The 21,560-nt window shown below is 39.7% G+C and overlaps 1 protein-coding gene across 16 annotated transcripts in view; it reads right to left on the reverse strand.

The window, feature by feature from the left end:
- ICA1 (islet cell autoantigen 1) overlaps positions 1 to 21,560 on the reverse strand; it is a 141,800-nt gene that overhangs the window by 81,701 nt on the left and 38,539 nt on the right. The gene's annotated exons all lie outside the window — the stretch shown is intronic.

A 21,560-nucleotide genomic window follows, 5' to 3' on the forward strand; every position in this document is an offset into this window, starting at 1 on the left:
AGGACTCAATCCCACGACCCTGGAATCATGACCTGAGCCAAAGGCAGATGCTCAACAATGGAGTCACTCAGGTGCCCCCCTATTTTCATATTTTAGAGCTTATATGTAGAAAATTGAAATCATATATTTTTTTAGTTTTGGGAACATTATATTTCTTTTCTAGTTTAGACTGAGTACATTGACAATTGAAGGAAAAAATAGAAGGCATTTTTTTTTTACATGGCTTGACTAAATACAAAGTATATCAGCATAATTTTCCCTCCCTCCACCAGCCTTGACTTCACCAGAAACTTCCTGCCTCCAAAATCACTGATTAAATATCATACTCTTTGATTGTAGCTTCCTATCCTTGGGACTCACTTTCTCAGGAATCTCCAGTGTAATAGCCGGGGCTTCATTCTCATTGATGCTTCAGATCCACTTACCTCCTCCTTCATTTTCCTCCTCATCCAACCTACAGTCTTGGGGAACCATCTCTTTGGTTGATATCAGCATTTCTCATTTCTATTCATGTCCCAACTGCCTAGAAAACTCCAACAATGGATGGGTCCAGTTAATCACCTTTCCATGACTGCGCCTACAGTAACTTGTATGCTGCTGAAGAAAACTCACCCGTGGGCAGAGTGGTATTATCCTATAACAGCATAAATGCCAATACCAGTATCTTATATGGTGCCTCTGTGTGAAATAAAATGCCCCTTTCTCATACGTTTTACTTGTCTGTCAGGAAGCTAGGGTGATATCCTTGGTTTTGTAAGAATAAGATGCTGTACTGCCCTCTGCCACTAACCTGGCATAACAAATCTATGCTTATGATGTGAACAGCACCCCTCTTAGGTATGGTAACACAGCTATTCATGTTGGCTCTGATGACTACCCTCAACTGGGCACTCAAGCCACTAAATATTTCTTTAGTCAAATATGTCATGTTTTGCCCTACCTTGTTAAACCTAATTCTTTTTCCCCCCTCTTTATTCTTAGGGGATATCTATCTCTGATAATTCAAGGAAATAACTGGAACCATCAAATGAGAATTCCTAATTTTCCTACCATCAGACCGAATCTTCCCAACCATTTGTTCATTGCCTTTCCCTCTTCTTTCTTTCCACTTCCTACCAAAGACTACTCTCTTTGTGTGGGCTCTATATTCCAATCCTTCTAGTCTTCTAGGTAAGGACCCACCAGTACCATGAAAACCCTTTCTCTTCATTAACTTTGTACTCTATCTCCCTCTCATCTCCCATCTGCAGTCAAATCTACTTTCGTGCCTTCTATCTGGAAAAATCAGGCTCAGGTTTCTGCCCTTTATGTACACTCTACCTCCCACCCAAGCTTTTCAAAAGGAGATGTTCCCACATCCATATATTGTTTTCCTCATAACTCCTCATATTTTTCCGCACGTGCACACGTACCCAATAATTCTATAAAGTGGATTTGTCTGATGCTAAATCCAGGAACATCTTTTTTTTTTTTTTTTTTGTATTCATACTTTACATAACAGTGGGGGAAATTCAGAGTTGACAGATTCTTCCTTTGAAATACTTCCTTTTTTTTTGGTTGCCATGACACCAAATAATCTTGCTTTTTCTTTATTTCATTGGTTTCTTCCATACCTAACTCTTAAATGCTGAAATTCCAGTCCTTTTCTCTGTATTCCAAACCCTCTCCTAGGGGATCTCATCTTTTCTCATGCATTATCAGTCACAGATATAAACAAATCCTAAATGTGAAATATCTCACCTAGTCCTTTGTGGAGCCCCAAAATGAAATATACAGTCCCACTTGAGAGTATCTCATACTCAACTCCTACATAATGTACTCAAAGAATGAATTATTGTTCTTAGCTAAACCTGCCTTTCATCCTGTTTCCCATGGGTCTGTAAATGCTACCCCTCTCCACTATGCCAGATACATAGGACCCAACCTTGACTCTTCTTCTTTTCCCATAGGCAAGCCTTCACCAACTTCTGTGCATGCTAACACCAAAAGAGATCTCAAATGCCTCAACCTTCCTTCACACTGATTACTGCTACTCTTGTCCAAGCCACCTTAATGCTACATTAACATCTTCCCTCAACCCATGCTTGCCCTCCACTCCCTTCCTCACCCATATCTTAGTATACATTCAAAAACAAAACAGAGTAACCATTTAAAAACACAAATCTAGGATGCCTGGGTGGCTCAGCGGTCTGCCTTTTGCTCAGGGCGTGATCCGGGGTCATTGAGTCCCGCATTGGGCTCCGGGCATGGAGCCTGCTTCTCCCTCTGCCTATGTCTCTGCCTCTCTCTGTGTGTCGCTCATGAATAAATACAAAAAATCTGGGATCCCTGGGTGGCACAGCGGTTTGGCGCCTGCCTTTGGCCCAGGGCGCGATCCTGGAGACCCGGGATCGAATCCCACATCAGGCTCCCGGCGCATGGAGCCTGCTTCTCCCTCTGCCTGTGTCTCTGCCTCTCTCTTTCTCTCTGTATGACTATCATAAATAAATAAAATTAAAAAAAAAATACAAAAAAATCTTTTTTAAAAAATACATAAAATCTTAAACACACACACACACACACACACAAATCTGATCATTTTACTTTTTTTTTTTTTTTAATAGCTTCTCAGTGTTAAATTCCAAGACCCTTATCCATTCTACAAAGTCCTCCATGACCTGGCTCCTGACCTTCAATGATTATGCTCCCTCAACCTAGGTCTCTTTCCCACTCCCAAGATTTCACATACTGTTATTTCCACACAGAGCTGACCTTTATAACTTCTGGCTGTCACCACTGCATCCTCAAGCTCTAAGCTAAAATCAGTGACCTTACACAGAGTTCTCCCTTTCCTGTGTGTGCCTGGGACCTTTTATTTCACAGATTAGGTCAAAATTTTGAGTTATGTTTTCCTCAGCATGAAATATTTATTGCATGTCTATCTCCCTATTAGTTTCATGAAGGCGGAGATCATGGCTATTTTGCTCAGCACTATATCCCTGATGCTACGCACACAGTAGGAGCTCAAAACATTTGTTAAACGGAAGAATGCTAACACCTAATGGCACTTGTGAATTGAAATGCTGCTCTTCTTCCATTATTACAATGGATTGAATTACAATATCAATGGGAGCTTGTTAAGAATAAGGTAGCTAGCTTGTCCAATTTACATAAAATAGCACCTAGTAATGAAATGGTCAGATATCCAGAAAACGCCTTTTGGGGAATGCTACCTGTTTTCTTTAAATTGCTGTCTCCAATTAAATTATGTGCCCTCAAGGTTGCCTAACAACATGTATGCTCAATGGGAGGAAACTGACACATGCTTGGAGAATGAGTTACACCAAGTTGAGGATGGAAACTTCCAAAACACCAGAAACAGAGTACAGAGAAACTCCAGGATTGTTTTGGAACAATGAAGAAAATGCGGAAAACAGGCCAAATGCCATGGGATACAGAGATGCTGACTGGTGAGGAGAGCTGCTGGATTAAAATATCCACTACAAATGTAGCTCACCTACCACTTCCAACCGTGGTGTAATCATGTAAAGACAGGCAGGAAAATGCTAGAAGCAGCTATGTTGTTGGTTCTGAGCATGCACGTGTGTTCTCACACTCCCGTGTTTGCATGACCTCACTCTCTCACGCGCTCTCTCTCAATCTCTCTCTCTCTCACACACACACACACACACACACACACACACACACACCCTCGAAAACCTGGTAGTGCCTCTAGGTTTCCCATAGGGAAGGTAGTCACCATAATGCTGTTTTTTTCTTCTTCTCTTCTCCCCAATTAAGCAGAGCCTTAGAATCCAGAAGTAACTTCAAGCTTCTTTCATGCTATTTCCCAGGCAGAAAACCTGGCTGGTAAATGCAGTCTCACAACCAGCTCTCAACCAAGTCATACTCTGGCTGAAAGGGGCACTAGATCTGGAGCCAGGAAAGTGTGTCTGTGCCAGTTCTATCAGGCTCTCCACTGTGACCATGTGCAAATCAAACTCTGGGAGCCTCTACTTTCCTCTTTATGATCTCTCTCTCTCGGCACAGGAGCTAGACTTATAGAATGAAAGATAGAAAAAAAAAATGGAACACTAAGTATGACTAGTTATTATTTTTTTTATGACTAGTTATTATTAGAGATCATTCCCTCCTGTGGCTTAAGAATTTTAATTTGAATAGAAATACATTTAATTTAGAATAAAGTGGCAAGTTCACTCAATTTAGATGGGACTTCATGTCCCCTCATGAAGTTCTGAAGGGACAGGAATCTAAGGAAATGCCATACATGGACCATAATACCAAGTAACCAGACGTATTCTTTCTTATAGGTGTATGTCTTATCTCCCCAACTAAACTGTAAAATTGAGGAGGGGACTGTTTTATATCTCTGTTTTATTTTCCATACTATCCAATACAACAGGCACCTTAAATAACTGGTCACTGAAGCCACTGAAGGAAGAACAAAGAATGGAAAGGCAGCCTAGAGTTTCTGTTGACAGCTAATTTATCTTTGAAGTGAGTGTTCTTTTTGCAAAGTAACTTTTTGCTCCTAAATCAAAGCAAAACAGAACAAAACAAAACCCTACAAATATTGCCACAGAGAAGGCAAACATCTAGGAATTGGTATCTCCTTTTAAAAATTTGATTCTTTCCTTGATCAATATTCTCATTAATTTTCTAGCTACTTAGTACATCACAGAAAGGTCAGTCTGCTTCTCTGGGAACCTCTTTCTAGAAGACTCAGGGGAACCAGAATCTTGATCAGTGTTTTCAAGGAAAAACTCTGACTTTACAGAAGGCACAACATAAGATAGATGTGAAAAGAACAAGGCAGATCTTGCTAACTTAATTCACAGGAAGATGATAAGGAACAGCAAGGTCGCAAAGTGCTTTTAAAAACAAGAACTGGGACACCTGGGTGGCTCAGTGGTTGACCATCTGCCTTTGGCTCAGGGCATGGTCCCACGGTCCCAGGATCAAGCCCTACATTGGGCTCCCTGCATGGAGCCTGCTTCTCCCTCTGCCTCTGCCTCTGTCTCTACCTCCAATCTCTCTCTCTTTCTCTCTCTCTCTCTCTCTCATGAATAAATGAATAAAATCTTTAAAAAATGAAATAAAAACAAGAATTATTCTCTAAGTGACAAGGGATTCTCAATTAATGCACAAATAGGCACGTAAAAATGCTTGTCAGAACAAATATAAAAGGAAAAAGGTTTCTGACTGAAGCAGAGAGAAAAAAATAATAAAGATTACCAAAGGGAGTTACAAAGCATAGACTCATTTAGGTTCCTCAAAAGGTATAATGGGCCTCTATCTAAAGGAAGCATGCACATTTCATTACTAAGGTAGAAACAACATAGTCAGGTAAAGTTGATATATAGAGTACTTACTTCTTTGGATAAAGCAAAAGGCTTTCTAGACCTCTTCCCCAGATGCAACTGTCATGTGGACAGATACACACTCACATCTGAAGAGGACACAACAAGATCATCCACTGGTTCTTGCATCTAAAGCATCCAAATGAGTCTACCTCTTACTGCTTTAAAATCTATAGAAAAGGGAGGATGTTTTCTGCTCCCTCAGGACTCTTCCCACATTAATGGTTATTCCTTTAGTATCTCTACTGCCAAGTAGTGCTGCAACCTGGCCTGATTATAGAACTTCCAGTTAAACGGGAGTGTGGGCCAAAACTGGATGGACAAAGTGGACAAGGTCACAGGGAATGTGAAAAGTAGGGAGATTAACAGATAAGCACAGTAGATTTTTGAGCAGAGATGGCGATATGACGAGACTGCCAAGACCTTTAGAAAAGGTGCTATTTAGTATGAGTCTGTGTATGTAGTCGGAGGTGCAGGGAGAGGAATACAAAAGGGGCAAGAAAGCAGGGGGAGGCCTATCTGTTAGGATGCCTTTGATTAAAGCCCCAGGTAATGAAAATCCAAGACAGGTATGGCTGCATGAGACACAAGAGGAAGGGACCAAGGCAAGGGCATTCTGAAGGAAGACTCAATGGGCTATATATGATGGCTGACTAGATAAAGGGGATGAAGGTAAGGAATGTGTCAGGTTTTGAGCCTGGAGTCTAGGAGACTGGTAGGGCCATCAACAAGGCCAGGTAAGTTGTAAAAATAAAAGGCTTATCTGAGGAGGAGACTGAACATTGGGAGAGGGCAATGTCATGTCAAGTGAACTATGAACCGTAAAGATACCTTAGTGTTTCCTATGGGGTCCCATTATCTTAAGTGAGAAATAGGCATAATGGATGAGATCCAGTGATCAATACCGAGAACATGAAGTTGCACCTGTGACAGTTTATTAGGTCACTTATGGAATGTGAGGATAGTGAAAGAGGATCTAATGAAGATTGAGGGATGGTCTGCTAGTCAGCTTGAGAAAGAAGAGGTACCTTCTAGTGAAATGAAAAAGACAGGAAATTTTCCAGAAGAAGCGGAATAGTGAATAGTTGAGAAATCATTTCCTCTCTGTTCTCAGGAATTTGGCTATAGCTCACTGCACTGTTGTGTTATCAGGTATGTGTCTGCCTCTGTTCCAGCATGGAGAGAACACTAAAGACAAAATGTAGTCTGGCTCACTACTTGCATGGGAGTTTGCAAGGGGATTGCTTCTCAAGCCTCAAGCTCCAAACAGGATCAGCTGCATCCAAGTAAAGCAGTGCAACTGATGAGGGAGGGTGGAATTTAGCTCCCCAGGGTCTCCCTGGGCTCTTGGGGTGTGAAGAAGAAATCCAGGTGTCACATGACCTGTGGAAGGGAGGGGAAGGTGGCTAAGAGTGCAGGCTGGTGAGCTTGCCAAGGAGAGCCCCACTTAGAGGCCAAATTGGGAGTCTAAGGTAGTCTGAGTTGCCAGTAGGGTGATTCATCAAGGGAAGGTGGCTGAAGCTCCTAGAACATTGCCAGAGCTGAGAAAGAGACCAGGGCTTATCCTAGCCACAAGCTTCAGGGACATATGCAAGCACAGGCTGGCCATATTGCAGCAAAAGACAAGAGAGGAGCCAGGGGATTAAGGGTGGCTTAAAGAACACCATATTCCCTGCCCACCTCCAGGGTATAGTCAGCCCAACGAGCTCCAGGGGAGAAGTAGGGTGGAATTCTGAAAGAGCATCTCAAAGAGACTACTTAAACTGTGCCAGTAGGAAGACATATTCTGAATAGATTCAGCATTTAAATGGAAACAAGGGACAATATTTAACGTCCTTTAATTAACAAATCTAGAAGTCCCCATCATGCATGCTCATAAAGCAAATACTGCCAGTCTAGAAAATAAGGAGATGTGTATGTAGAGATAAATTCATGACCCCTTTCCACCTGGCCCAGTCACACTCTGTGTGTCAATGAGTAAGTTATTTAACCTCTTCAAGCTTCAAAATTCCCATCTGCCAAGTGGGGATAATGATATCTATCCTTTGACGAATTTTAAAGAGCCTATTTATAAAAAATGCTGGCACGTGATAAATCTTTAATAATGTATTTGCTAATTTTATTGTTTCTACTATTGCGTTGAACTTCAAAGTTTCAATTGTCTTATTCAAGAATGGCTGAACGTTTGTCAAGAAATGCCAAAGTACTATATTCCTGACATTCCTCATTTATGACTTCACAGCCTCTCATGCATCCATCCCTGCAAGAACAGAAATGTCATTCTGCAACAAATGAGAAGTACTGTTTTCATACCATCCGTGACTCTTTCTCAACATCATAGCACTCACTACAGAAAGTACCTCAAAGCCAGGACATTATTTCTTATGAATAACGTTAGCTGTAACAAGCTATAGAGCACAATGACAGTAGTGTTACAGGATCTGGTGGTGAAACCTTCTCTGTTTTAGGCTCATCTAGTCCTAAGCAGATGGACCAGTGACAAGCAGTAGACAAACCACATAAACCAGGAAGGATGCAGAGGAGGAGGATTTCTTTGTGAAGCTGCAGTCATTTTTTAACATGCGTATCAGGACACTAACAGTACCAGACTGCTCCTGAAAAATTCCCCGTGTTTAACGTGTATAAATTAATTCTCAGAATTGTTTGCTGTGTGCCCACAAAGCAGCAGGATCTTGAGTAATCAACTCTAGATATTAATGAATCTGACACTCCATTCTAGCTTTTTCAAGTTTTCTGAGTCAGCCTGGAGAACACTAAGGAGGGTTTAGTGGAAATAGAAGAAAAAACTTAATTAGCAAGATTAATACTGATTATAGGTGAGCAAAGTAAGTATATTTGTCTATGGTATACAAATCTCCAGGCTCTAGGGTTTAAGAAAACATAGATGGTGAGTACCAAAAAGCACAATGATGCTTAATACAGTAGGATCCCTGGGGGAATCAAGTGGTTTCACTTAACTGACTTTTCCATAGAATTCAAGTGTACTCTGTTTTTTAAAACTTTATTTTAAAAAATTTTAAAAATAAGAAATCTCTGTTCATTAAACACTTGTCATTTTGAATGTCTATCTTTTTAGAGAAAAATCACCTTTTTTTGGATAGATCAGTTATCATTGTGGACATCAGCTATCCCACAGTGGTGCTCTGGGAAAATACGTCTCAAGATATGGTCAAGGGGTGGGCAGCCCAGGTGGCTCAGTGGTTTAGCACCGCCTTCAGTCCAGGGCGTGATCCTGGAAACCCAGGATTGAGTCCCACGTCAGGCTCCCTGCATGGAGCCTGCTTCTCCCTCTGCCTGTGTCTCTGCCTCTCTCTGTGTCTCTCATAAGTAAATAAATAAAATCTTAAAAAAAAAAAAAAAAAAGTTATGGTCAAGGGATTCCCCAGCAAGAGAATCACCTTGTGAAGTCTCTGAAAATAAGATCCCTGGGCCACACTCCAGGCCTCCTAAATCAGGATCCTTAGGTGGAATCCAAGATTCTCCATGTCCAACTCACTTCTTGGAGGATACTTATACTAAACACGGGCCATAGAGGCCCTAACTTAGGGTTAGTTGTATATGTGGAAACATCACAGAGGCCTGTTATCTATATGTGTCTGTTTGCTATAGGGCCTCTTCCTTTCTTCTTAGGAGTCAAAGTCTTTCCATAGTGTACTGGCTTTACACCTATACGGCAATATACACAAGATCCTTGGACAGAGTGCTGGCCTTTGTGATGTCTACTTTCCATCCATAAGCCTTATACCATTCGTTCATTATGTCTGAACTTCTGAGCTTGAAGTATACTGCTACGGTATTCAGAGGTATCTGACCCCAAGGAACCCATGCTGAACACCACAGCAATTTCATCTCAAAAGGGCACTCAGAGGGATGCCTGGGTGGCTCAGCAGTTGGGCACCTGCCTTCGGCCCAGGGTGTGATCCTGGAGTCCTGGGATCGAGTCCCACATCGGGCTCCCTGCATGGAGTCTGCTTCTCCCTCTGCCTATGTCTCTGCCTCCCTCCCCCCCCCCCTCTGTCTCTCATGAACAAATAAAATCTTAAAAAAAAAAAGTGCACTCAGCAAGGTAGAAGAGAAGTGCTAACTGCCAAATGCAGAAATGTGACTAAATGTTCAGATTGATAGTTGGCCTAGTGAGAAGGAGAAAAAATCCAAATACTCTTTAATAGTACTAGTAAAATGAGCCTTTGGGGTGAGAGAAAAGAACAGAGGATGCAACATGTTCTGGAAGATGTGGCTGCTGCTTTAATGTGAAGCTGGGTCTCTATCACTACACAAACATTTCCTCCCACAACGACTCCACTATACACAGGGATTCATTTATTGGATTCGGAAAAACTCGAGGCAGAAATGGTAGGAGGAGCTTGATTTGGGATTCAGAGGACTTGGGTTCAAATCCTGGTTTATATATGCAGCCTTGGGCAAGTCAGTTAGACTCTGCTTGTTTAGTCTTAGCTGTGAAAAAGGACAAAAAATTCATGCCCTTGCCAAACTGCTCCATAGCTTTAGTGAAGTAATGAATATGAAACAGCTTTTTAAACTGAAGAGCATTTTACAAATATTTAATCAGAAATATTCTGCATTGTGTACATATTTAAGTAGCTGCTACATCTATCTATATGGCAGGATGCTAAGAAAAACCCCCGGCTGGGAAAAAATTCAAATATGTTAATTATCTCATATAAATAAACCGATCATATTGTTCAGTGCAGAACTTAAATATCTGCTGCGCTTTTGTACTATAAAAAAGATATCTTTAAAATGAGCAGTATTTTGACTTTTGCACAACTCATGCCTAACATTCTCTTAAAAATATGTTGTTCTCATTTAATGAAAGGATAGGTGAAAACGTTGATCAAATCTTCATTTTATTTTCAAAACCCTCTGTCCTAACATCAATTTCCTAATGTCTACTTTACTTACATGATTTATTAGTTGAAATTGCAGAATGGTGGGAAAAGTGGGAATATGCCAGGGAGAGAAGGAGCAAGTAAGTAGGTCAATACTAAAAACCAGAGGTTTGCCCCAAACCTAATACACTATGGATAGAAAAGAGGGAGGCTAACTTTGGAAACCATTGTCTGGTTCACATCACTACTTTTAGCTGTTGCTTTTTAAAGTGGAAAGATGTGCAAAAATTAAAAAAAAAAAGAGAGAAAAAAGAAAAAAAAAGGCCAAGCTAGTTCTTTCAGCAGAGAATTAAAATTAAAAGCAGACGGAGGCCCGGATAATAAGTACCAATAAAAGCTTTAGCTGACATAGCTTCAATTTACAAATCATTGGCTTTTCCTGGCAGGGCTTGAGGAAGGAGGGTGAGGAAGCATCGCCTACACTGTCTGGATGAGGAAGACAGGGAAATCTTTAAAACTAAAGATTGCTTTCAACTTTTTAAAACACTGATTTATGGTGACCATGATAAAATCTCGGTGAAACCTGAGTACACTGCAGTCTCTGAAGCCCTGGTAGCTACGAAGTCTTTATGCCTTCCCAGTCATATCTGATTTTGACATGTATACTTTGTTAGTAGGAGCCCAACCCATAATGTGTGCACAAAAATGACATGTGGTTTAGAATCTGCATGTATTTCAATTCCTTTTTAGACATAGCATCAGGAGGCCCCTATAAGAGTATTAAAAATAAACTAGTAATAAATAAATACTAGGAAGCCAAATGGGATAGAGATTGATTTGTGACAACTGATATTGATTCTCCAGAAATTTTAATGACAAAATCAGTGCTCACAGGCACATAATTATGCTTGGTTTCATCTGTAAAACCTGGAAGGCTACCAATAAAAGGAACTGATGAAATTGCTAGATTTAGAGAAGAGAGTTGAGAGAGATATTGTAGTGTTGGCAAGATGTTGTCTGAGTATATTAATTAGTATGCGTGAGAATTAGATGTGGATAGTGAACACAGAACACATCACCCAAGCTAGCAGAAAACCTCCAAATTAAGAAACCAACTACTGAAAAAAAAAAAGAAACCAACTACTAGCCTATACAATGCTACAACCCAACTCCAAGGACCTAATGTAGTGTCCAAAATGTAGAGGCTGTTCCCTCCAAAATAGCTGCCCTCTCCCCCCTTGATTCTTTTTTGGGAAAGGATTTTCTCTGCATTCTCACTGGTGCATATCAAAGAACTCATTCCTTCTAGGATGCCATTGAGAAGAGATGGGAAAAGTTATGTTTACTTTCTCACCTTTTCCCCAAACCCTTCGGGATAAGCATAACTCAGCTCTCATTCCAGTTCTCTTAGAACAGTGAAGGCTTTCAAAAGAAACATTATCCTCTTTCTTGATTTTGGTGGGTTTCCCTCAGGCACTTGCCTTTGATTCTTCTTTTCTTCAGTGACTTAACCACCTCACATGGCTCCCTCCCTGCGGATGGCTCTTGAAAATGACTTCATCCTCCAAACCCTTCATCCAGCTGCTCATGTGACATCACCTTTGGAACCTGGCTTCTCCTCTGTTTTTGTCAGTTTAGAGACTTCTATCCATATTCTTTCCTTCTACCAAATCTTATCTATTCTCACTCTAATATCATTAATTTTATATATGTAATTTGAAGGATAACAAATGCATATAGCACAGACTTTAAAAACATAAAAAAGGCATATGGCACAACTTCAACCTCATTCTCATCTCTCTTCTCTCATCCCCCAATCTAGTCCCCTGCCACAAATCACAATTGCCAGGTTCTCTTGTATATCTTTTTTTCCCCTAATTTAAGACAAAAAAAAAATTGAAAGGGAACAAGACACTAAATGTAATAAATTTTACTCTGCTAGCTTCTTTTCAGCTTCCCTATTTGAGAAATTTCTGTATTTATTTCACATGCATTAATCTATGGGCTTTTCATAAGGTTCTTCTTCCCTTAATGTGGGTTATTTTCCAAGTCTCTTTGCCTGGACTTCTCTCAGAACATGAACTAATACCCATGAACTATGTTTCCTTATAAGAATGCAGAGTTGTACCTCTCAAAGAGGGGAAGAGGGGGGGAAAGACTCTTTAAAAGAACAAAGCAGAAAAAAATCCATCCCTCAATTTGTTTATGTAATTAATCTATCTTGAGATGTATCCCTTATTCTGATGTCAGCAGTCACCAGAAGAACCACAGTAAGGAATCAGCATCTAAATGACAATGGTTGTCTCAGGATCACAGCTGGGGAGTGAATTTAAATAGATGGATGGACAGATAGATGGGTAGTTGGATAGAAAAAGCCAATCAACTGTGAAGTGTTACCAAGCCTTAAAATCATATTTCATTTGATGGGAACAACAGAAGCCTGATTAATGCATGTGGGAATTTCATGTCAATGTTATACCAATGGCCTTTCAAGGGCCTGCTTCTTCTTAGGACTCCCTGAGTCCATGTGAAATTGGCCAGTGTCAGATTTTAGGACTCCTATATATGAATTTCATTTATCTTGGGTAAGGATTAAGTATGGGATAATTGTTGAATATGAAACAATCTTTCCCCTTGGGATAGTTCTACCTGGAATTATCCTGAAAAGTTTATGCTAAAAGAGTAAGCACATACACTTTAAAGCTGCTTTCTGTTCAAGGTTTTCCATTCACTGAAAACACACTAAAGGAGGCAAAGTGAAGCCACTGTGAGAGAAGTGAGTTGAAACTGGTGGAGAAACTGCATGCTTTAGTGAACAGAGCCACCACATACCAGGTCATATGCTGGATAATATGTGGGCCTCTATGGTTAATCCCTCTGAGATTACTATTATGTCAGTTTTCTGAAGATCAAGTAATCATCAAAATGTCTTCTTTGTTTTAAATCTCAGAATTGTGAGTGGAAATACCAATTTTCTATTAACTCATTCTTTTGATAGTTCAAATACTAAAGTATAGATGGACTTAAGACTTGGATGCAAGAAAATTTTAAGTTTTACTGAGAGACAGGAGAACCTGTGAAACCACTAACAGTCTGACTCCATCACGTAGCCAATACTACTTGGATAAATTTTGTTAGAAACACTTTGTTGGGGGTTCTCAAAAAACAACCCAGTAATTTTAGAAGTACTACTCAAAACCTTTCAATATCCCTTGATGACAGACTAATACAGAACACAAGTTTTTTCCAAAGCAATTGTGATTTAGAGCCTTCTTTCTGAAATACTAATTCTCCATAGCCAATTAAAAAATCTAGTCTAAGGTAAAAATGACAACTCAGACAACCATCAAATCATTATTTTTTTCTGTCACTGAAAAGTCTGGTTGTAAAGGATGTATCCGAAGAAAATTATTTTTAAGTCTAATAAAAGTACCTTATAGTACTTTACAGCTCTTGGCATTCAGGAAATAGTATATATATATTGCCTGTTTGAAATTAAATAAAATCACACTATTTTGTGTATCTAAGTAAACCACCATTTTGTAAAATAAGAATAATAGCACAGTGGGATGGATCCCCTAAAGCATAAACATTTAAAACCAGAGTGCTTAGCTAACCCATGAGGGCACAACTGTCTTCTTTTATACTAAATTCTTGAAGATGGTAAGAATTGCAACCAATTTGCCAAGAGAGAATAAAAGAACTAGTTGGGAAAGATGATATTTGAGCTGTTAACCAAAAGGAAGAGGGTAATCTAGAGGGATAGACAGATATGGCAGACTTGGAGACGGAAACTAGAGAGACAGTAACTGGTATATCATACTACTTGAATACAGTGATTTTCCATTTAAGCATAATCTAAAATGACACCTTCTTTAGGAGCTACCAAAAGGAGACAGAGGCAGATGGAACAGTCTGCGGTTGGGCTGGGGGGAAGGGAGGGAAAGTGTCATGGGCACCAGCCACTCCTCTGACCCTGTAGCCAAAAGCACAACATGATGAAACATGGAAATAATGAATCCATCCAAGACATTCTAGCTGCTAACACACTGAGAAGCCCTTGTTATAAAATGGGCTCATTATATGGCAGCATTTTGATCTGGAACCTGATGGTTCTACTCGGTAAAATCTTATGTTTTGTATATTATCATCCATGAAATTCTAGAAACCAGGTTTGCATATGCCATCCAATACATGTAAGTCTTCGGAAGAAAAGCCAGACAATTTGGCAAAAGGAAAACTATCTTGGACGGGATCAGTTCACACTTCGATAACACACTTTTGTCCAGAGTCTACTCTGAAACTTGAGAGTTAAGTAAGCTTTTCCCTCAAACAACTGGAGAAATGCCATATGCAAAGATTTGATACCTCTCTCTCAAGAGAGTAGTAGTCCTCTCCACTCCCCCATGAAAAAATCTATTTTAAACCAAAACATTTGCTTTTATGGTTATTATACATGTTTATTTTTTTAAAACATGGCAATATTTACTATTCTAACAGAAATTAGATAATATAAATTATGAATTAGTATGTGTACACAATATCTTCTAGGATGATAAAATCAAATGACTCCTTCCTTGCATGGCCTAAGTCTTGTTTTTATTCAATGGCAGGACTGAATTTCATTCAATCATATAAACATTTATAAGATGTATATTATGTTTGTTTATTATGTATTTGGGGCCCAAAGGAGAATTTTTTTAAAGGTTTTATTTATTTATTCATGAGAGAAACAGAGAGAGAGGCAGAGACACAGGCAGAGGGAGAAGCAGGCTCCCTATAGGGAGCCTGATGCAGGACTCAATCCCAGGACCCCATGATCACAACTTGAGCCAAGGACAGATGCTCAACCACTGAGCCACCCAGGTGCCCCTCAAAGGAGAGTCTTGAAGAGTTATTTACACACTCATGTTCAAAAGCAGCACTATTTACACTATCCAAGTGATGGAAGTAACCTAAATGTGTCTGTCGGGGAATGAACAGATAGATAAAATGTGTTGGTATAAGCACACAATGAAAAATTATTCCTTAAAATTATTATTATTCTTGAAAAGGAAAGAATCTTGCCACATGCTACAACGTGGATAAATCTTGAAGACATTATGCTAAGTGAAATAAGGTAGTCACAAAAATACAAATACTACATGAACTCCACTTATGAGTTATGTAAAGTAGTGAAATTCATAAAAACAGAAAGAATGATAGCTGAGGGGCTGGAGGAGAGAGTAATGAGGAGTGGCTGTTTAATGGGTATAGAATTTCGGTTTGCAAGATGAAAATGTTCTGGGGATCTGTTGTACAAAAATGTAAATATACTTAATACTACTGAACTGGACACTTTAATAATGGCTAAGATGGTAAATTTTACGTTATATGTTTTTATCATAATTAAACATTTTTACATTCTTAAAACTTCTTAACTTCAGCATGCACTAGAGGTGCCTGGAAATCAGAGGCCAGCAAACTCTTTTCTGTAAAGGGGCAGAAAGTAAATATTTTGGCTTTGCAGACTACAGTCTCTGTTCCAACTACAAAACTCCCCATGGTATCATGAAAGCAGCCATAGATAATATATAAGTGAATGCACATGTCATGTTACAATAAAAACTTCACTTACAAAAACAGGTGGCTGACCCATGGGCCACAAGTTTCTGACCATTGCAAAAGTATTATCTAAATAAAAGTTAATCATAATAATTTTATAAAAACTCAATTATGAGTTTTAGTGAAATACTGAGTGAAATCTTCTTTTCCAGAGTCTGAGATTAGAGCAACAGCAATAAGATCAAGCACTCAGAAAGACCAGCACTTACCCATAGGAGGAGGAAAACACTACCTTGACAAATGACAGGTTAGTTCTATACCAGTGTCTGTACTTCTCTACAGATGAGTGTAACAATTCCAGAGCTTAACAATTTAGAGAAAGAATATTGAAGATGTTACAACTGAAAGGCAGTTTAGCGATCAACTAGTACCTATTTCTCCTTTAGTGAATGAGAAAATTGTAATAGGCTCACTAGACGTATCCAAGCTGTCACAGCTGGTGTAGGCAAGGCTGGGGACAGAGAGAAGAGCTATCCCAACTCTGAGGTCATGATCCTTCCTATTCCAGTCAGGAGCAGCGGCCGGCCAGCCACCAGGTCTACAAGTTATCTGTTTCATGCCTGCTATTCCAAATGCTCTTGAATTAACCCTGAAACACTAATTTTTGCCATTCACTGAGTTCAGGAGGGGGGGGGAATCAATAAAGATACAAAGAGCCCCAAAGGTCTCATCTCATGAAATTCAAAAATGAAAGCAAGGGTATAATTATCTGTTTCCTTCCCACTTGTGCCATATGAAAATGACATTTTTCCTACGGCATTTAGGTAGTATAAAGAAAGAACCACCCAAGGCTAGGGTTTAGCAACTTGATTTGATCTTGGGGACCACAAAAAATAGGCATCCTAGTTAAACGACCGAAACAAATAACAAGCACACACCAAAAACCAACAAACCAAGACAGAGGGTTAGGAGACAGGTTCCAGAGTGTGTTAGCTTTGCCAAAGGAACTTTCACCTCATCAAAGAACTCAAATCAGGGCATAGGAATTTACCCCTATAAGAGAAAAAAGATAGTGGGTCAAACACCCTCCCCCTTTTATGTATGAATTAAAGCAAAGCCCTGGAGTCAAGGCACTGCTGAAGCAGGCTCTTTGGGTTCGTCTCCTGTATGGACCCAAACCTGAAATTCTCCACGCTCACTCAACACAGCTCACTGAGGAGTCTCAGCCCTGCCCTTGGCACTGAACTGAAGCGGAACGCCCATGTAAGCCAGAAAGCTAGATGGCCCAGGCAGAGAGGAAAGGCTTTTAACATAGAATGAGGAGATGGCTGAGCGGTGATATTCCTGCATTACTTGGCATCTCCAGATCCCCTGAGACCTGCCCTCAATTGCTAAAAGAGCCCGACCTCTGACAAAGACCAATGATTTCAGCAGTAATTAATGATACTGTCAAATTAATTAACCCAAGTCTTTGTTCACAGGAAAAAAAAAAGCCTCTAATGTCAATACTGCTGTTTACTAGTCCTTGACCAAGCTCTATAGACCCAAACCTTCAGTCGGACAACAGGAACACCACTGGCTGATGACCCCCAAAAGGCCCCACATATTAAGCCACAACTATTTATTAACAAACCTTCTCACAGTAGCATATCCTTTGATAACAGGACTCTTAGTGTATTAACAGCTCTCCAAAATCTAACACTATTTTAAATAGACACAAGCCCAAGAACACCAGTATGTATCATTCACATTTTCTACAATACCTTTTAGATACCCTTTTGAATTATGGTGATGAAACCCTAGACAAATGCTGTAGGATTTGATTAAGCCATTTAATAAATAGCCCTCATTAAAACACTGGTTCCCTTGTCCTTGTCTATAAGGACTACAACTCATAACAAATGCCCACGTATACATTTCCATATTATCTCTTTAGAGGATTCAGAACTATTTTCTTACACCTAACACAGCTTTTATTCCATTTAGAATAATTACCCTCCATCCCATTTCTGACTTTCAAGAAAAACAAGACATTTAATTGACCACAGGAGGACTCTCTCAAGGGCATCAGGCTGCAAAAGCTCTTCTGTGAGCTCACAACTAAAGCTGATGTAATCTGCTACAAGAAGCTGACTTCTATTTTTAAATCATACCCTTTTACTCTGCCTTCAAAGGGCACATATATCACATGTTGTAACTGCTCATAAAATACTTCATGGTGTAGTCTCCCGTCCATTTCCCTCCTGGGGTGAATCACACTGTCAGGAGGGGGCTTCCAACTGCTCATAGCCATCCAGCTCTGTGCATTTAAATTCATCCACCATTTCCTATTATTTGGTCTTTAAGAGAATGGCTACATATGGCCACACTCTCCAGGTGTCTTGTTTATCACGGTAATTTTGACAAGGAACAGATGACTAGCAGGGTCCTTCTTGAGCGCTGGGATCAAGCTTTTCCACCTCTTTGTATTTCTATCCCCAAATATAAGGCACTTAATAAATGCTTATTAGTGTTGCTGCTGAGAGATCTGTCATCGGGTCCATGGGCTTCAAAGGGTGACAGAATGAAAACAGATTATTTGCTTTGTTTAATTTTAAGTTTTTCATTCATCATTTTGGTCATGTGCGCTGTGTGTTATTTAAAAAGTTTTTAGCACTTTGAAAACTTTATGAGAAAAGCAATGGTTAGAAGGGAACATACATTTGATCTTGCTATTTATTTATACTTATTCTGCTCATTTCTAAGAATGATGGAGAGCTCTGTAATTAAAGTGGTGCCATTCCGAAGTGTGGGAGAGGCCAGAACATACACTTCCCTGGTCTGCTGGCCTCTCCATTGCGGGGCACCCATGTCTCCACGTCTTCCCAGCAGCTCGGGTCCTCTCCATCTCTTCTCTACCTTACATTCTGGGTGAGCTAGTGAAAACACAAAGGTGATCATGCTCATTTCCCTCCTCAACACCCTCCTATTCCCTTACTTTCGCCTTCACGAGACGTCCCTTCTAGCCTGGTCCTGCTTACCTTTCCAGTTGCCATAGCACAGGCACTGCCATTCCCACACCTGCTCTGCCTTCTGTGCTCTGGTTATAAAATACTTACAACTCCTTCCAGGTGCCCTGTCTTCATCTAAAGGCCACCGTTTAAGGTTTTCCCTCAGCCTGGAGCTGCTCAGCTGTCCCTACCCTCTCCACCCAGCTCCTTCCCTGTCTTGTTTAGATGTGACTTCCTCAGGGAGCCCCTCCTAGGTGTTCCTGTGATACCATGTGTCACCTCAGACAACAGTTCATCATACTGCATCAAGTTTACTTGCTCAGTCCCCAAGTGACTACATGTGACAGGAGGGCATTGATCATGTCCGCTTATTCACTACTATATCCTTTTGCATGTGGCCTAGCACACAGTGCATCATTTTTGGAAGGATGAATGAATGCATACTTAAGACTGCAACCAGGGGGATCACATCTGTGAGATGATGTAGAATTCTGTCTCCTCGAAAGTGTGAACTCAATTGAATTTATAGCAAAATACTACTTTAGTTCAGGATTCATCAGTTGAAACATGAAGGTGGCAGCTGGCTCTGCAGAGACTGAAATTCTCCCTCCCACAGTGACTCCTAAGGAGCCAACCACAGCCGGACCCTTCTCCCAGAGGACGCAAAATGCGTTTTGATAACATGTTTCTGAGAGATAAATGGAGACTGTTTAAAATGGAATCTTGCTAGGACAAAAACACTAAAGCTTGCTCACAGCTAAATTTCATGTTATAAACTCTAAGCAAGCAGCAAACTCCACAATTCAAATTCATTCCAAAGAAAGCAGCAAGCCATAAATTAATAATGCTACTTTTTACCTGCAAAACCATATGTCAATTCCCAAACATCTCAAGGTGAGTTTGGTGTGGTCAGAATGTCCTGTTGATTTGAGAAACAATGAGTCTGGAACTTCAAACTCAATGGATGGAATCTGACCAAGCTACATGAGTGCTAATTTGGGGCCAGGTGCTAGTCTGGCCCAGGAGTATAACAGTGAAGAGATGAATCTGGTCCCTGTCCTCAAGGGCAGTCCAGCCTAATTAAATATACACTTGAATACAGACTTCTTAAAAAAAAATTCTTTCCCTAAATTCAAAGTACACCATGTTCAACTATTAAATTAAATCCAGCACACATGGGATTGTAGAGTAGGCATCTACTTCTGCATGGCAAAGGATTCTTTTAAACCATATTTTCCAAAATCAACAGATTGATGACACTAAAGAGTGGGTAATGTTTCAACATTCAAACCAAATGACGAAGTGCTTGGTTTTTATTTCATTGTTACGCAGCTAGTAACCATCTTCCAAAATAAAACCAAATAAACACAATTCCACGTGAAATTCTCCTGCCTTCTAGAATAGTATTTTTACATTTAAAAGAAAAGATTTATATATTCATTTTAGAGAGAGAGAGAGAGAGAATAAGTGGGAGGGACTGCAGAAGGAGAGAATCTTCAAGTAGACTCTCCGCTGAGTGTGGAACCCTACACAACATGGGGCTAATCTCATTACTGTGCCACTCAGGTGCCCCATATTTGTATTTTTATTACATGGTACATAGGAGGTGCTCAATAAATGTTTGTTGAACGAATAAATCATAGAACAAGTATTACTATGAAAATGTCAATTTTAGGTATGTTCTTCAACTTCCTTTTTTTTTCCCTCTTAAGAAAAAAAATCAGCATATTTTCTAGGATTCTGACTTCATTTCCTTGTTTGACCTTAGGCTAGTTACTTAACATAGGTATCATTTTCTTCATCTATAAAATTAAATCTGTCTTAATTATTATGAGATGTAAAGAGGCAGTAGATATAAAATGATTGGCACCAAGGTTTTGTTTTGTATTAACTTCTCTACTCTATCCTCCTCTAACCCTGAAATAAAGTGTCAAAGACACATCAAATTACTGGCCTGATGAGAAAATCAGGAAATTTCTAACATAGCCAGGGCCTTGATTTTCTCTTTTATAGAATGAATGAGCTTTACTTTTCAGTTCAGATTTTCCATGAATTCAGAAATCTGCCTTGCCAGGAGGTTAGATGCTAATACCACATTAAGGTTATCTATAACCAGAAATAAAATAAACTCTGATTTCCTTCATAGAATAGGACCCTAAATTACAAATGAAAATAAGATTTGGCTTTTAAGAGAATTTGTATCAATCTAATAGTAGGTCAAGAATTGGTGACCCTATTCTTAAGCAACAGAACGCCCCTTTCACCCATCTCACACATTTAATCTCCTATGCACTAGGAGGGTTTCCCATTCACAAAAAAGAAATCTAGGAATTTTAAGCAACGTAAGTAATTACAAATGGATCATGTGAAATGACTAAGATAATTGACACAATATTATGTCAAAACCTGACATTTGCTTGAATTTTTTTTCTTTCACATCCTGAAATACATCCAAGTCAACCAAACAAAGAACTAGCAAGATTGTACACAAGTCTCTGCATTTTCATAAATACTCAGTGTACGACTGCCACCTCGTGGTGGGATATATCCTTGTATGGCCAAATATCCAAATAGCTAAATTGACCCAAAACAATTAAAAAACCAAGGGAACATTGTTTCCCTGCTGTTCACCAGTTATTGCAGGGAAATTTAAGAGCATACCCACCTTCACAGCTACATTATTTTCTTCAGACAAATTCTGAATAAGTCTATTGCAGGTGCCACATTAGTTAATCCCACAACCAAACCCAAACACCTCTCAACCACTTCAAAAACAGAGTATAATTCTATTAATT

Source organism: Vulpes lagopus, chromosome 13 (genome assembly GCF_018345385.1).
Source record: "Vulpes lagopus strain Blue_001 chromosome 13, ASM1834538v1, whole genome shotgun sequence".
NCBI lineage: Eukaryota > Metazoa > Chordata > Mammalia > Carnivora > Canidae > Vulpes > Vulpes lagopus.